The sequence below is a fragment of the Zootoca vivipara genome, chromosome 1 (assembly GCF_965207765.1).
Source record: "Zootoca vivipara chromosome 1, rZooViv2.hap1.1, whole genome shotgun sequence".
Lineage (NCBI taxonomy): Eukaryota > Metazoa > Chordata > Lepidosauria > Squamata > Lacertidae > Zootoca > Zootoca vivipara.
The window spans coordinates 33,655,122-33,667,999 of NC_142582.1; positions in this window are offsets into that span (position 1 = coordinate 33,655,122).

Here is a 12,878-nt window from a genome sequence, read left to right on the forward strand (position 1 = left end):
GTTGGTAGAAAAACTTTATTTCTATATATTGCATAATTTTAAGGTATCCTTCCAAACCTGTCTAAAGTGCTGGCGTGATTAACTCCAGAATTTACCACACCATCACTGTGCACCAAATATATGAAAGACTCATATAAGCCATTTATAGACTCACTATTTTTCAAGCGCACCAGAAAATTCAGGTTGCTCAATGAGAGTTGAGGGCTGGGGGAATCCCCAGAGCCAATCTCTCTGTGTGTGCACACACGGTGGGCACAGGAAGTTCCTTGCCATGGGAAAAAAGTTCTGCAAGTTCAGTGACTTTGTTGACTGGAACCCTGAAAGTGAATTAGGTGCTCTTGTTCAATAAGCCCACTCCCCCTGCCTAAAGGTTAGATTTTTAGCAGTCAGGAAAGTGATAGAAAAATGCACCGCAAAGTGTGGGATAACCACCAGCTGCCCATAGAAGGTTTTGAAGGGAAGTAAGAAAGGAGAGGAACTAAAACTGAATATAAGAAAACGATAACCCAATCTACGCTTCTCCATGTGAAGCTTGCATGGCAATGTAAACCCAATGCTCCTAATTTCAAACAGATTTTGCAAGGCAAAAATAAACTGTAAAGAGCTGGGTGCTGTGAAAAATGCTCTGAAAATTATTCATTGGAATAAAATAAATCACCATATGAAGCTGATTGGTTTTCTTATCCTAATGAGTCTGTTTCACACAAGCCTTGGAGTCTACCATCTGTATATGCCTCTGCCACATTTGGTCCCCAAACAAGTTCTATATCAAATTATCTAGAAAACGAAAATACGTTCAAATGAAATGAAACTGCATCTGGCCCCACTGATGCCAAAGGTGTTTAGTGCACCAACACTTTTCATCCCTTAGCAGCCTGAACTACATGCTGTTTGTGGCCCAAATTTACAGAAGCACATTGTCCATATGAAGAAGGTTTTGTTTTAATTCCTTTTAATGGTCAGGCTATGTGGTCTGGCACATACATTACACAATTTCTAACCTTTCTGATCTGCGTGTTTTATAATAGCAGGCCCAGATGACAAGACACCCCCTCTCAGCTTCACTAACATGGTCCAAAAGAAAACATAGCAATACATTTGGCACCAGCTTGGCTGCAGGAGTTGCCAGAAAGAAGCCTCCAAGGTGCCACCCAACTATCTTAGGGTCTCCACTCCGGATTCGTCCAGGGGCTTCTCCTGAAGGTGTCCCACAAAGCAGCAGAGGTTTAGGATCAGAGTTTTCCTTCTCTTAGATGGGATACCTTCCCAGGCTGACAAGCTACACCTACCCCTCACATCCCTCTACAGCACATGCAGAAACCGCCTTCTTGACCATTGGACCCACTATTGGTCTTATCCGCTCAATCCACATCCTTCACTAGGGGACCCTTCACCCCCCCCCCTGGACTCTCTCAGAGATTTGCATCTGAATGCCATTAAGAACAGGATGGAACAATCTTTAAAATGACTGGCTGCTGGCTAGTCATGCCTTATTAAATGGTTTAACATATGGTAGTGGTGATGAACTTGTGACCCTGCAGATGTTGCTGGACTGTGGCTCCCATTATTTCTTCCCATGGCCATGCTTATGTTGGAGTTGGAATCCAACAAGTATCTGGAGGGCCACAGACTCCCCCCTCCCAGTTTGATGGATTCAGATAGTAGTTGGTCAAAAGCCATTTGGGTTGCTAATTTGCTCCATGAATGACAGCCTGGTGCAGTGAGAAATGGTAGTAGAGTTGGCCTTGTCTTTCCGTGGTAATAAGAAAATCTCAGTTATGTTTATTTGCTAATATAGGAAAATTAGAAACCAGTTAATTTATTTGTAAGGTGTCTGTTGTGCAGCGGTGAAAACAAGTTTATGTGAGATAACTTATTTATAGCAAGCTGGGGAACAAAACAGTCATCCCCACCCCACCAAAGTCACAAAACAACAAGTGTGCCAGCCTTTCCGTTCTTCTTAGAAAAAATTGTAGAGCCAACGAGAGCTAAATATGTAAACACATCTGAACTAAATATTGCTTGCTTCACTTTCATCACTATAAGTTGTGAAATTTCCTTTTTTAAAGCAGCAAGTCTGCATGTGCTTACAGGATCAGTCCTTCAAGGGCCCATGCATCTCCTTACATCATACTGAAAGCCAATAAAAATAAGCCTTTACTATCAATCATGTTTCGTGTATTCATTTTTACCAACAACTTTGAATAATTTTGCAGCTTCTTCTGGTGCAAACGTTTTTGTTTAAGCTAGCACTCTTCTATTGTGTTAAGAAATGTACTTGTGAAACTGAAAGTATCTTGTGTTGCTACGGCAGATCAGATGCGCTGACATTGTTGCCACTTACCACTCCGTACGAACCTGACTTCTGCAGCAAGTATTCCAAAATAATAAATATTTGGGGAATGGGGTTGGGGACTGGAATTTGGCTTGTGATGATACTAAGCGTGTTGGATGAAAGGTTATATGACGGAGATGAGCAATTAAAAAAAGGTGACCTAATGAGTATTTTGAACTGTCAAAGGGGAAAACAGTCCAAACAATCATTTCCAGTGCAGCTTTTAAAATTGGGGCAGGCGGGCGGGCTGTGGCCCTCCAGATATTTTTGCCCCCAACTCCCATCAGCTCCAGTTAGCATGGCCAGTGGTCAAAGATGATGGGAGTTGGAGTACACAGCAGCATCCGGAGGACCCTTTTTCACCCACTAAAAGCCACATAAGCAGGACATTTGTGGTCCAGTGCTGAGGAAGATCAAAGAAGTGGGGGAAAATTTTCCCCTGCAGATGAGTAGGAGCCACCCAGTTCTACAGAGGAAAAACAGATACACTTGCACAGGTGAAACGTGTGTTAAAGCACAACATTGAATTGAGAACTTGGGGTCTCAGATTTCAATGGCACCCTGTGCAATGCCAAAATTTTGTGCCCCACCACTTATTGCCTTTCATTCTACACCATAGTTGCAGCACACACACACAAGCTCCATGGCCAGTGCAACCGAACCGGTCACGCTCGCTTAAATCTGCCTCCGATTCCATTCCTAGTTCCTATCTCATACACTAGGGTCACATATTATTAGCATGACATGCAGCCAAGTTAAATATAAAAGTAAAGGTAAAGGACCCCTGACAGTTAAGTCCAGTTGTGAACGACCCTGGGGTTGCGGTGCTCATCTCACTTTACTGGCCGAGGGAGCTGACGTTTGTCCACAGACAGTTTTTCCAGGTCATGTGGCCAGCATGACTAAGCCGCTTCCGGCAAACCCAGAGCAGGGCACCTTCCCGCCGGAGTGGTACCTATTTATCTACTTGCACTTTGACGTGCTTTTGAACTACACTTTGCGAAATTATGCAAGCTTCTGAGAGTGCAGCTTGAAGTTCAGGTGGCAGGAATGAGAGAGGCACAAACATGCATGCAAAGAATATAGGAAAGTAAGTAGGTGTGTTATGCAGAGTGAGATCCTTGCTCCATCTAGCTCAGTATTGTTTACACTGATTGGCAGCAGCTTTCTGATGCCTGCCTTTCCCATTGCTACCTGGAGATTGAATCTGGGATCATATGCATGCAGATAAGGTAGTACTCTACCCATAAGCTACAGCACTTCCCCAAGAGATGGGGGTAGGGGAGTCAGAAAGAGAAAAGAGTTACAAAACAGCTGTAAAGAACCTTGGTTCACTGATAGAACTAAACAGCTGATAGCAGCTGGTGAGACATGACACAAGATTTTAAGGTTCAACTGCTTTTATTACTGCTGTAAAAGTATTTTGAGCACCACAGCAAATTACAAAATGCATAAATCATCAGATTATTCTAGTTTGAGGAAAACAAGCTTTTTTTAAGCTTCCATTTTGCAAAAAAATGTACCAAATAACATATGAGTAGGCAAATCAATGTTTCTCCCAATTTTTGTGGAAGGCATAAAAAAAGAAATAGCAGGATTTTTTTTTAAAAAAAACCCTCAATTAGTTGTTAATATGGCCCCTGCATATGTTTATCCTGATTTTCAGCCAGTCACTGGCTCAGAGCAATGATGAATACAAAACAACATGCGACTTCTCTGCTGGAGCTGGGTTCAAGCAAGATGGGAGGTGCCTGGCTGTTTTCTTCCCTCCCTCCCTCCCTCCCTCCCTCCCTCCCTCTAACGGCCTTGGCAGTGGCAGAATATAACTTCAACTGGCTTCATCGCAACCCAGGATTGATTTGCACTTATTTAGGGGCATAGCAGGATCAAAATGCACAGTGCCTCTTGTATCACAGTGACTTATCTCTCCCTTAATGGAAGGAAACAGTTTTTCTGTCTCTGATGTTGCAATGTTTTAGGTTGCTCAACCCAGGGTGCTTTTATGAATATGCATTTCTGAGAAACAATGCGTCTCACTCTGTCAACTGGTTCTGATTAACAGACAGACAAAGGACAGGAACTTGACGAATGGAGGCATCATGAAAGAGCCAGGGGTAGGTCAACACTGCTAGGGTTGTTCCACTCACTTTCCAGAAGTCTCAGATAAACTTACATTCCATTTCCACACACTCATCAGACGTTCTCCCTCATTCCCTTACATACTGTTCCACGCTTCTCCAGAAGTGTTGAGAAATCCCAGGAGCAGTGCAAAAGGGTTAACGTTCCCTTGACAGAGAGAGAATTGGGACTAGCTGCCATTTGGTGGTTCTTCCTTTCCTAGAATTGCTTCCATCATCAGCCATCCCACCTCGCTGCACCAGAAGGTCAGCTGAAGTAGCACAGCCCCCACAATTGCTTTGACTGAGAACCAGTTGACACTGGCCACAGGAAGCTGCCTCACATGATGCCAGAACACTGACTAGCTCACTCTAGTCAACACTGACCAGTGTTTCAGGCGGGATACTTTTCCAGCCCTACCTAGAGACACCTGGGATTCAACCTGGAACCTTTTCCATTCAAGGCACATGACCTCACCTGGAATACTGTGTCCAGTTCTGGGCACCACAGTTCAAGAAGGATACTGACAAGCTGGAATGTGTCCAGAGGAGGGCAACCAAAATGGTCAAAGGCCTAGAAACAATGCCTTATGAGGAATGGCTTAGGGAGCTGGGTATGTTGAGCCTGGAGAAGAGAAGGTTAAGGGGTGATATGATAGCTATGTTCAAATATATAAAAGGATGTCATATGGAAGAGGGTGAAAGGTTGTTTTCTGCTGCTCCAGAGAAGCGGACACGGAGCAATAGATTCAAGCTACAAGAAAGAAGATTCCACCTAAACATTAGGAAGAACTTCCTGACAGTAAGAGCTGTTTGACAGTGGAATTTGCTGCCAAGGAGTGTGGTGGAGTCTCCTTCTTTGGAGGTCTTTAAGCGGAGGCTTGACAGCCATCTGTCAGGAATGCTTTGATGGTGTTTCCTGCTTGGCAGGGGGTTGGACTGGATGGCCCTTGTGGTCTCTTCCAACTCTATGATTCTATGACCTGTCACTGGGCTTCAGCCCTTCCCAAAGATTTCCTCCTCTCCTGGAACCATCTCATCCATGACATTCTACCTGGTGTTCTGTAAATGGAAAGTTTTGGTACTGAATCTGCTTGTTTTCTTCCCTCTCTGTACTGTCTTTCTTTTAGACTGCAAGCCTGAGAGCAGGGATCTTGCTCTTTTCTCTCTGAAAAGGGTGGAATTCATATGGGTGAGAATATTTTTTGTTGCTCACAAACAGGAAAGCAAAATGTGGCCCAGTATTCCTCTTTAAAGAGTAGTTCCCTTTTCTCAGATTTCCCTTTTACTTGCAAAAACATCTTTTGAGCTGAAACGTCCTGGGAGATGTCGCTGAGGATGCTGTGCATGAAGGGAAAGCTGGAATTTTGCAGTGGTCAGAAAGTAAATAGCAAAAAGGGCAGAGAATCATTCTAGTGTGCATACATTCCAACCATTTCTTCACCCACCATTCTCTTGTTTCATGGCATAAAATAAGAGAAGGCAAAGGAATGCAGCAACTTTAGAAAAGGCCAGGGGATCGAAACAATGCCCATTGAATGATTAGTGTGCTCCCAGACCCCCACAATTTTCGGGTGGGAGTCAATTGCATACTGTACTGGCAAATACAGGTTGTGACATTAGGGTTGAGTGGGAGGTCCAACAAACTCTCTTTCCCCGAAGACTGGGCATTTTGCAATAAGAAAAGTGACAGAGAAACACACTGGAAATGGTGGGCTAATGCTTGCTTTGATGCAACATTGCCTAACCCCCCTGCAAGCAAATCAGAGTGAATGCTCAATAAACAGGTCATCTGGAAGAGCCCTTAGAGTCCCTAGCATTAGTGGGCAAAGGACTTTGGGCATAATATTGAATATGAAGCGTGGTTGAAATTATGGAATCAAACTTTAAGATTTTTAGCATGTACTACCCTGAAGGAAAATATATATAAGATGATGTATAGATGGTATTTAACACCAGTAAAATTAGCTAAAATGTATAGAATGAGTGATAAAGCATGCTGGAAATGTAAAGAGAGAGATGGTGAGTTTTATCATATGTGGTGGACATGCGACAAGGTAAAAAGATTTTGGGAGATGTTATATAATGAGTTGAAAAAGATGTTTAAATATACTTTTCCAAAAAAACCGGAAGCATTTTTGTTAGGTATAATAGGAGGAGAGATTAGAAAAGAAGATCAAGTATTGTTTATGTATGCGACAACCGCGGCTAGGACATTGTTAGCCCAAAAATGGAAACTTCAGGAATTACCAAAAATTGAAGAGTGGCAGAAGAAAATGATGGATTATGCTGAACTAGCTAGACTGACTTGCAAGATCCGAGACCAAGGAGAGACGAGGTTTCAAAAGGACTGGAGTAAATATGTGGACTATATGGAGAAAAACTGTAGAGCTTTAAAAACACTTGCAGGATTGAAATAAATCCTACGAATTGACCAAAAAAGACAAAAAGGAACTGCAAAAAATGGAGTTAACAAGAAACCCGCATGAAGGGAGGGGGGGGAGTCATAGCTCGGCAGAGCAAGATATAAGAGGAAAACACAAGATGCTTTGTATAAAGATTGTTTTTTTTTAATTTTTGTTATTTGTTAATTGGAAAACTGAATAAAATTTATTTTCAAGGGGAAAAAAATAGAGTCCCTAGCATTAGGTCCCATTCATCCAGACCACCCTTACTTCTCGCACTCTGGTCTTTGTCACTGTTGGAATCTGATTCTAAGTTGTGGGGTGGAGTGCAGCAGGAAACCGTCCTTTTGCTTCCGAAGTTCTAAACATGATGTACATTGGCAGCCCTTTATAAATAAACAGCAAAGTCACTAATGTTGCAAAGGATTCTATGCTATGCCTTTTTTTGGAAGCTAGACCAATTCCATCTTCATTTTTGGAAACAAAACAGGAGCTTTGTTTTTAATTGAGATTATTAATATTATCATTTTTAAAATTACATTTATATACTGTCCTTCAGCCAAGGATCACGGGGCAGTTTACAGTAATAAAAACCACCAGATTTATGTCCAGTTTTGCTATTTGCAGTTTTGACTTCCAAAGAAATGTTTACTATTCTGCAGGATATCTCTGCCTGCTCACAGAAGATGCTGCACACACACTGTATATTCAAAGCACATCTCCACCCACCAAGAATAAGATGTGTTGAGCACACTGTTCTCTGGTAGTGAGATGTGGGCAACTTACGCCAGTCAGGAGCATTGCTCAATGCCTTCCGCATGCACTGTGTCAGGATGGCATGGCAGAGTCTCAAGCAAAGATGTGCTCTCCCAAGCCCACATTCCCAGTGTGTTCACATTCTTGCCTTAGGGATGTCTACTGTGACTTGGTCTGGTCATGTCCACAGAATGGAAGATGGCAGGATGCCCAAGGATGTGCTCTATGGGAAGCAGGTTTCAGCTACCAGGCCCATTGGCAAACCAACTCTCTGTGACGAAGATGTCTGCAAACATGACAGAAAGCCTGGCAACATGAACCCTGCTGTGTGAGAATCCCACAGCACCTGGAAGCAGGTTGTGCAGCTACAGCAGTGAGCAAAGGAAGAATGCTAGAAGGAACTCCTGACAGCTAGGAGGAACACAGAAAGAAGAAGCGCCATGGTCCACAACCAGACACCTTCATCTGCCCCAGCTGTAGCAAATATGCCTCTTCCACATTGGTCTCTACAGCTACAGCAGGTGTTGTAAGTCCAAAGGCTTGGCTTCACTTTGGAAGGCTCACTCTTCCATTGGTTCCCAAGACAAATGGATGCCAAGCAAGCAAGCACCCAAGCACCCAAGCACCCAAACACCCACCCAACCAGTAGTTTGTTAAGAGTTGCTGGGAAATGTAATCCTATGAAGGGTAAACTACAATGCCCAGAATTCTTTCAGGGGGGCAGAATATGCTTCTAATGTCTTATAAAAGTATAACCTCCGAATATTCTTGTATTTTCTGGGACCTGAAGGGAATAAAAGTCAGTAGCACTAATGGAGTCCAGCCTTTTAAGTCTAGTCACAGTCTTTGGGTGTTTATTCACTGATGTGCCCTAATGTATTTATTTTATTTACACCTCTCTAATTTGTCAATGCCTCTTTCCTTTAGAAATCTGGCACCAAGCGCAAAGGCTGCTGAAGCATTGTGGAGGGGGGGAAATGGAAAAGGAAAATGTTTAACAATAAAATTCAAATGTTGTTTTTGTGGTCAGCCATATTATGATGCAATGGTTAATGCATCCAGATGACTCCTAACTAAATGGTGTATTTGGCAGAGGCCAACGTGTAACAACAACATACTTAAGGTTTCTGGCATAGCAGGATACACTGAACACTTCTCTTGATACTCAGTTGCAGATGCCTCTACTGCTTGCAGTGGTATCAATACTTTTCCAGCAAATAGTGGTGGAATATGTTAGGGCTGGAGTGGATCTACAGGCAGATCTCTGGCTAATTTACAGTACAGTCATACCTCAGTTTAATTACTCCTCGGTTTGAGTATTTTCAGTTTAAGTACTCCATGGACCCGTCTGGAACGGATTAATCCACTTTCCATTACTTTCAATGGGAAAGTTCGCTTCAGGTTAAGTACGCTTCGGGTTAAGTACAGACTTCCGGAACCAATTGTGTTTGTAAACTGAGGTACCACTGTAGGTCCACAGGGAATCCTGATTTCCAATTGCTTATCTATTAGCAACAGCAAAATGATCCTGGCCTTCCAAATTAGACTGCTGAAATTGAGAATGTTTGGGGTAAGCAGGAATGGATTTTTCTGTGCATGAACTACAAGCTTGGCTCACTTCTGATACTCAAATCCATGGCCTTAGCAGCTGCTCAGAAGAAGCACCCTTTCCTGTCATTTTAAGTGTATGCATTTTGCAGCTGGCCCTAGTTTGCAGAGAATCTCTGGAGATGCTGGTCTGCCCTCTTTTGACATGCCTCCCCTGGTTGGGTTTCTCAGCATTTCAGGAGCCCAACTCCAACCCCCATGACAAACCTTTCCCCCTGTATTTGGTGTATGTACACATGGATGGTAGAATAACTTTTGGTTTTGAGCCTGAGCCTGAGCCTGAAAATGTGCCTCAGAATAGTAAAAGAAGAAGATGAGAACAAGGAGCCTATTCTCAAATCAGATAATAGTATCATCATCATCATCATCGGTTATTGCTGTACCTATGCACTGGAACAAAAAATAGTGTGTATATGTGCTCATGACAGTTGGAGGCATTAGTGCCTGTTATTTGCACCTTAATAATGGATTTACATAATAGCAGTTGTATGTTCCAAGACATTGTATTTTGGTTCACTGGATTACTGCTGGCATTTTGTTATACCCATTCATGAACAAGCCCTTCTTTGAGTGCTCCCTTCTGTGTCCAGACATTGCATGTAGGGTTGCCACCTTTGTTCTGGCAAAATACAGGGTGAGGTGGTTGAGGGCAAACCCCACCCCACCCCCAATCTGGTGTTGAAGTGACTTCAAAGCAATCCATTACAATCTATTGCAGAATCTGTAAATCTGTCTGTGCTTGACTATCCAGGGCTTAAATACTTGGCCTTTCACACACCCTTTCAAACACATGCATTTGGAGAGAATCCCTAACTTGGCAGAGAGAGAGAAGACCTGAAATACAGGACAAAACTGTAGCAATACAGGATGTAGCATTTTACATTGAAATATGGGACAATCCTGTGTTATACAGGGCAGGTGGCAACCCTACCGTAATTCCATGTGATGTTTCTAGGGAAGTTAGCATGCTTTTTTTTTTTTGCAGAGAAAACCAGAAAACAGACACATGGCAGGGACAATTAATGGGTCAATTTCAGGATGAGGTGTAAATTGCACCAGCTGTTTACTCTAGGTTCTGGAGCTTACCATGTGAAAAACAGCTGGTGTGAACATTCTCTTTGTAATGCTTTTTTGGACAATCCTGGAAAATACTTTCTAGTGGTGTTCATAAGCTGAGCTATCAGTAGCTAAAAGCATTTTGTTCTCTCATATTCCCAGATGCCATTCTGCTAATCTAAACAGATGTTGTCACTAACTACAGCTATTGGCAATTATTTTATGGCTCTCTATGAATTGGTCTTTAGCTACCAAGCTTTGGGTAGTTTAGACAATTTAATGCTTCATATATAAACAGGGTACATATTCCCTCCACCACCAGCACCTCACCTCACCTCTTTTATTTGCATGGCCTGTCAAAAAGATTGGGATAATTGGAAGTTTGGATACACAGCAGCAACATTGACACATACACACAGCACTTCATTTACTCCATCAGGGCACTCAAATCCTTTTACGATCAATGCCATTGTAGAATCTAATCTCTACCCCCCCCCCACAAAACCCCCCACCTTGCTTAGGCAGATGACACTGTGTCTTCCATGCTCATGTAATTGTACATGAATGAATTACTCAGGAAGGATAAACAAGGTAGAAGACAAAAGTGATGGCCCCATGGCATTAAAACCACAGCCGGTTTGAATACTGAATGTTCATCAGAATGAGGACGATTTGATAATTCTGTTCTACGATTTGATAATTTGTTCTGCTTAGGTCCCAGTTGCCTATGAATTTGCTTGATAGAGTGAGAATTGCACATGTGTGAACAAGGCATCACAGAGCACATATATAGTGTAGTACTCAACTACGTTTTACCCAGTGCAGAACAATTGAGATTAATGAATGTGACTAAGTTATCACAGAATCATAGATCCGTAGTGTTAGAAGGAACACCAGTGGTTCATCAAGTTCAATCCTCAGCACTGCAGGCATAACTGCTAAAAGATCTCTCTCTGTCAGATGGCCATCTGTTTAAAAAACTGAAGGGATGCGGGTGACGCTGTGGTCTAAACCACTGAGCCAGCTTCTGCCAACCTAGCAGCTCAAAAGCATGCCATTGCAAGTAGATAAATAGGTATTGCTGCAGCAGGAAGGGAAATGACGTTTCCATGCCATGGTGTTCCATTGCGCCAGAAGCAGTTTAGTCCTGCTGGCCACATGACCCGGAAAGCTGTCTGTGGACAAACACTGGCTCCCTTGACCTGAAAGCGTGATGAGCAGCACACCCCTTAGTCGCCTTTGACTGGATTTAGGGGGTCCTTCACCTTACCTGTTTACCTCCAATGAAGTGAGCCCACCACCTTCCATTAGACCCATTAATTTAAATGGGTTTACACTAACAGTTGAATATCACCCCAAATGTCATAAGAAGATCCTGCTGGATCAGGTCAATGGCCCAACTAGTCAAGCTTCTCACAGTGGTTAGCCAGATGCCTGTGGAAAACCCACAAACAGTACCAGTACTCAACAAAAGACCTCTCTCCCTGCTTGCAGTTTCCAGCAACTGGTGTTCTGAAGCATACTGCCTCCAACCATGCAAGCAGAGCACAGCCATCATGGTTAGTAGCAACTTGATAGCGTTAGCCTCCGTGGAATTGTCTAATTCTCTTAAAATGCCCTACAAGTTGGTGGCTCTTCTTTTCAGGCAGGGATGGAGAGCCTTCCAGGTGTGGCAGATTCCAGCTCCTAACATCCCTGCTGACCATTGGCCATGCTGGCTGAGGCTGATGGGTATTGGGAATCCACCAACAGCTGGAGGGCCAAAAGCTCCCCACCCCAGTGGAATTTCTCCATTGCTTCACCTCAGGGAGAAACGAGCTAAGAGGAAGGCACGTTTGGCAAACCCTCACTGTGATCAACTCCCCATGTCCCCACTGTGGAAGGGTGGGTGGATTCAGAATTGGCCTCCACAGTCACTTATGGACTCACTGTTAACACCGTGTTCATGGAAGACAATTTTACTCGGCTATGAGTGATTGCTGAAGAAGAAGAAGAAGAAGAAGAAGAAGAAGAAGAAGAAGAAGAAGAAGAAGAAGCATCAAATGTGGCCTTCTGAGGAGGGCTGAAAGAAGCTGGGCAGTCACCCTGTCAAAAACAGACCTTCCTCTATTGTATTTCCATGAAAAGTACTGCCATCTAAAATATTAATATATCTTTTGTGTGTACAGTATATGAGTGTCCTGATGGCAGAAGAGAGGAGGAGGCGCTTCCTAGAGTGAGACAAAAGCTTGTTTGCTTAGCAATATGTATTGGGTTGACCCAAGATATGTTACTGCCTGAGGCAAAACAGCAAACAGTGCCCCCTCCAAGTCACCTCTCCCATCACCCCAGGCCATTGACCATGGCTCTTTAGGGTTGACGGGAGTTGTAATTCAGCAACATCTTGAGGGCCAAAGGTTCCTCACATCTAGTTTTAAGAGAATATTTCATTTCAGATGACCAAAATGGGCAAACACAACCCACATTGCTATGTAGCTTGACTCCTTGTCCCATAAAGCCAAATATTTGCCCCACCAAACCCAAGGAACTGAGGTGGGACCAGATATCAACCTTAGCTACAGCGTATCCTATGGCTGTATACATGCTTAACCCGCTCACACT